The following is a 6,195-nucleotide window of genomic DNA, read 5'->3' on the forward strand; positions in this document are numbered from 1 at the left end:
GTCATTCCGACCCTTAACCGGGTCAAAAACGGCTTGAAACGGGGTTAAAACGAGTAAAACAACCTTAAAGAACCGAAACCTCCTAGCAACCGAAACCCTAGAACCGAAATTGGGAAGCAACCGAAACCGAGACCCAGCAGCCGAAACTAGGAAAAACCGAACCTCGCCTAAACCGAGACCTCCGGAAGGCGAAACCGCTGAGACCGAAACCCCGGGACCGAGAACGGAGACCGAGCCTCGCCTCTTCCCTTCCCGCCTTCGCACCTTCGGTTCCTTTCTTCCTCTCCTCTCGGTCTCTTCTCTACTTTCGATCCTTATGAAGAACGGAACTTCGGATTCGGTTCGCAACTCCTTAAGCACCGAGACCTCGCGACTTCGGCCAGGAACTTCGGATTTTGGCAGTTTTTGCCTGATTTTCAATATTTTTAGCATTTTAAGCCCGTTTTCATCATTTTAACGCGGAATTTTCACCAAAAACTTTATTTTAACAAATAAAGACCCAAAATACTTAATAATCACGTTTTTAATGCCAATCTTATCCAAGATTTAGTGGGTGAAGTACAAGGGGGGTGGAGTGTTGACTTATCTTTAGCTTATGACACAAGCAACCCCTCACACCCACTCCATGACCAGTCATACTTCTTCCATCATAGCCAGGTCTTGTCAATGTACTTTTTCATCATTTCTAACCTTTTTCCCACATTATTAGAGCTGGAACATCACTCCACACTCCTCATTTCACTCATTTCTCTTATCTTACTTAAAGATCAAACACAACTTTCTCTCACTTTTTCTCTCTAAGAATTCGAGATTCAAGGTTGATCATCAAGCTTCATTACACTCTTGGTAAGTATAATTCATCCTCCTTGTGATGATTACACTTCATTTTACTCAAATCATTGAATGCTTACACAAACTCCATCATTATTGTGTTAGATTCTTGAATCTTTAAAGTAATCCTTCAAGTGTTCTGGAGTTGAACACTTCTCTTCTCCAACCTCCATCCACCAAAATCATTCAAGGTGAGATCATACCCCTATATTTTAATATTTTCGTAAGTTTTAAAGGGGGGGATACAAGTTAAATCACCAAGAACACAACTAAATGTTTCTAACAGCTTTCATCAGAAAAGTTGGACTCCATTCACGAACTGTTTTGGTCAACTAAAACATTTTAGCTTTCAAAATTCTACAAGGTGCAAGTAGTTCAGGTTCTTAGCGTTAATATGGCTGCTTGCACATTTCCACACGATGTTTCTACAATTTATGGTAATTTTTACAAAACTACCTATCACTTCAAGAACCAAACTGGACCAGTCTGTGTTTATGGACGTTTTCACCTAAGTTTGAGGTTACTAAAAATCATTGGAAATTTTATAAACAAACTAGACTCATTTTACAAACTCGCAGAATTTACGGATTCTGATTTGGATCTGTTATGAATTTTCTATAAATTTTCTAAGAACAGTAATGAAATCTGTTAATATTAAGAGAAATACTAACGATTTCATTTCACCTTGTAACATGTCGAGCAAGGTGTACATCTTTATGTGAATATATGTTATTGCAAATAAATGACATGTTGGTCTTGATATATACACATGCATGAGTTAATAAATGGATTTTGATACATATACAAAGGATAACAAATTTTTATAATCAAAGTACATCTATTTTATACAAACATTTAAATAAACTATGTTAAATATAGTTTATGTACTTTACCACTACTTCCCTTGTTTTTTTTTATAACCTATAATAGGTATAGTTTATGATACACCACATAATACATACATTTCAAAAGGGTACATTTATATGCAAAGGGATTTTCATTACATTACACGTAAATTCGTTAATAACTTTGTGAGACATTCACTTCACATTTACCATTAAGTCCTGTATTGTAACCAGAGTCTCCTGGAGGGAGAGCGTGATAGTTGTATATTGATCTATATTGGGATTGACAAACCCACACCTGAGCTGCATGCAACAGTTATACCGGCAGGTCTGAGGTGACAAATGTCGTAACATTTCCGATGCCTGAAGAACGTCGTTTCAGGCCAACTAGGTCATAGCATGGTTATAATAACTCACAGAAAGTATTAACAAACATAGGAATTTACAGGAATTTCATTTAAAAGAATTTATGTTGATTTAAACTTACGTTATTTTCTATAAGTAAGAAATGTTACTTATACACTTCGGTCTTTGGATATAAGACTACATTACACATTTTAAGGAAAATATCGGATTTTTCTGAAACAAACATGACATTTACAAGAGAAAGACTTTTATTAAGTTTTAAAACAAAAGCTTATGAACTCACCAACCTTCGTGTTGACACTTTTTCAAACAACTTGTTTTCTCAGGAAGTCATTAAATAGGTATCAAAGTGCATTGTGAGGATGAGACGCTAAGGCGTCAACATTTCATGTTTTGACAACATATTGTAATTGATTTGGAAACATATAATTCATACAATAATGTAACTCTTTCAATTATATATATATATATATATATATATATATATATATATATATGTGTGTGTGTGTGTGTGTGTGTTGGTTGTGTTTGCTTAAATTACTATTACAATTGTGGTTATGATACTATACACGAAGTCCTCCACCCCCGGACGTTTCCTCCATCCTTGGTTTGGGGGTGTGACAACGCCTCATTGCCAAAATAGACATCTTTATGTTCTTCATGTTGTAGTTCAAGACGAACTCCTCATACAAAATAATCAACAATAAAACTTGTGTAACTCTTGACCAAAGAATAAAACCCAAATATTTTTAAAAGTTATTATTTAGCTACGGTATAACCTAATAAGCGATTTAAAAAAATAGTAATGAATCAAACATGACTTTGGGACTCAAATACAAACATGACTACGGGGTAAAGGGTTAATGACCTAGAAGGGTAATAAGGTTTTAAGTTTGATCACACTAGGTCCTTAAGTTTATTTTTTTTGTACATATTACACCAATATGGTTTGTTATAACCGTTTAAAAAAGGTAATAATGTTTTAATTTTGCCCATATTAGGTCCCTAATGTCTTTTTTGTACATATTACACCAATATGGTTGTTATAACCGTTTAAATAGGGGTAATAAGGTTTTAGTATTGTCCATATTAGGTCCCTATTTTTAATATTTTTATCATTTCATCTAACTATTTTACAATTTATATTAGTATCTAGTTAAATGACTTTATCATTTCATCTTTTCATTTTAGTTACCCATTCAGTTTCAATTGAAAAGTTACATAATAATTTTGTGTCATTTATTAAAAAAATAAAAATAAAATAAATAAATAATATTAATAATACCAATCAAAGTCTTAATGATTAAAGTTATGTTTGGCACGCCACAGATAACTGATAAGCTAATTTATTTTTTGATATTTTTTAAGTTGTTATGTTTAGCAAGCCAAAAAATAGCTTATAAGATATTGTTTTAAAAAGATACTTGAACTAGCTTTTTAAATGTTTTTTTAATTTCCTAATATACCCCTTAATTAATTAAGAAAACATATTTTTTAAATGCATGTTTATGTCATTGTAGAAATTTCAGATAATTTATAAGCCAGTGGTAGAGCTAGGGTTAAAGTAAAAGAGTATGAACGACAAGTAATGGGTTTCCCTAATAAGTGATGGCATATTAGGGATACCCATTGGTGGAACCATTACTTATCGGAGATACCCCATTACTTTTTGTGGATACTCGTTACTTTGACCCTCACTAGCTTATAAGTTATCCGAAATTTATATAATAACATAAAAGGACATTTAAAAAATATATTGTTTTAATTAATTAAAGGGTATACTTGGAAATTTAAAAAAAACTTTTAAAAAGTTAGTCTAAGTAGCTTTTTAAAACGTTAGCTTATAAGCTACTTTTTGGTTTGCCAAACATGACAACTTAAAAAATATAAAAAGGGTAAACTAGCCTATCAGCTATCTGTGGTGTGCCAAACATAAAGTCAATCATTAAGATTTTGATTATTACTAGTTTTTTTTTTTTTGTAAAAATGACAAAAAAATGTTACGTAGCATTTCAAATAAAACTGCGGTTGTAGTGAATGAGCGACTAAAATAAGAAGATGAAATGATAAAGTCTTCTAACTAGATACTAATATAAATTGTACAAGAGTTAGATGAAATGATAAAAATATTAAAAATTAGGACCTAATGTAGACAAAATTAAACCATATTATCATTTTTTTAATGTTATAACAATCATGTTGTTGTAATAATTAATATGTACAAAAAAAGATTTTAGGTGCCTAATGGATAAAATTAAAAACCTTATTATCTTTATTTAATAGTTATAACAAACCATTTTAATATTATATATATATATATATATATATATATATATATATATATATATATATATATATATATATATATATATATATATAAAAGACCTACGTGGACAAACTTAAATCTTTATTACCCTTGTTTATTTATTTGTGGCATGTTTCAGGGATTTTGATATTTATAGCGAGAAACTTAATTGGGCTGACCATACAAATATACAAGGGTAAATTACACCAATCGTCACTCGTGCACATGCCGGAAAGCGTGTTTAGTCCCTATATTTAGAAATTAACTCGGACCTCCCCTTGTTTGGTTAAAACTTGCACGATTCATCCCTCATTGATTTAATTTTGCACTCTTCATCCCTTACAGTACCTGAAATGACTATTATGCCCTTTTGGTATTTCTTCTCCAATTAATTTAATGTTCTTATTATTTTTAATTAAAAAATGATAAATATTGGCATACCCCAAAACCAAGAACGGCGGAAACGTTCTGGGGCGGAGGACGTCATGTAAAGTATCACAACACAATAAATGTGGACATTAAAACACAAGAGTTTGAAGCCTAAAAAGGAGTTTACGGCCTAAGCTTATGCTTAGGCCATAAACACCCCCAAAACCCTTGTTAAATTCCTTAAAAACTCATCTAGGGTGTTTAGTAATTTAGTCTTGACACTAGGAAATGTTTTAGTGCATCAAACAACACCATTTGAGGAAAAAAAGAGGAGCTTACGGCCAAGCCTAAGCTTGGGCCGTAAACACCCAAATTTTATGTCAAAATGTCCCAAAAACTTATCTAAGGCATGTAAGGAATTTAGCTAAGGTCCTAGGAAGTGTGTTGTACCTTTAAACTTCTCATTTTGAGGCCAAAAGAAGAGTTTACGGCCAAGGCTATTCTTGGGCCGTAAACTCCATTATTTTTATGCCAAAATGTCCCAAAACTCCATCTAAGGCCTTCTAGAATTTATCTAAGGTGAAAGGAAGTGTGTTGTACCATTTAAACATCCATTTTGAGGGATTAAATGGATTTTACGGCCCAAGCACAAGTCTTGGTCGTAAACTCCCCAAAATGTCACAAAATGAGGGTTTAAACCCTCCATATTAGTTGAAGACACTTGTTATTGAATTGGGGATGTGAAATAAGGCCTTAAACATGCATTTTGGAAGACCACATGAGTTTACAGCCAAGCCTATGGGGCTTACGACCATAAACTCCCAAGGAGTGGCCTTTGGGCCGTAAACTTCAAGGGAGTGAGCTCATGGACCCTCCCGTAGATCTGTCTTGGCCTTATACCACTCCCAAGAACCCCTTCTAGGCCCTAAAACCCCGAATTGATGTTAGAATGCCTAAATACTTAAATGGAAAGCATAAAATGATTAATTTATTGTAAAATACATATTTCATATGACATTAGGGTCCTAAAAGGTGCACAAGTCATTATTTGGAACAAAACGCTCAACCGACACTTTTACCCGATTTACCCGATTTACCCGATTTACGCGATTCCAGGTGAGTTCATACCCCTTTAATGATCCTTTCAAATGTTTTATATGTTTTAGGGGGGAGGTACAAGTTGAATATACATGTTTATGAAAAGTTATTCAAAATCATTATTCATGTTACAAAATTAATCACATGTGATTCACTGCCTGTAGTTCAAATCACATGTGATTTACCACTATGTTTTATAAATAAATCACTGGTTTTCAAAACTATTTTGGACAAAAAAACAAGTTTTAAATGTTTCTTTTGTACAATACTTTTATTTAATAAATCTCCTTATAAAAGTGTAACCACATTGATATATTTATATAAGTAAGACTTGAAGGACTTAGGACCGATAGCTCGCCTTATTTCCTGTTCTTGTTTGAT

This window comes from Lactuca saligna, chromosome 6 (genome assembly GCF_052625555.1).
Source record: "Lactuca saligna cultivar CGN05327 chromosome 6, ASM5262555v1, whole genome shotgun sequence".
Taxonomy (NCBI): Eukaryota; Viridiplantae; Streptophyta; class Magnoliopsida; order Asterales; family Asteraceae; genus Lactuca; species Lactuca saligna.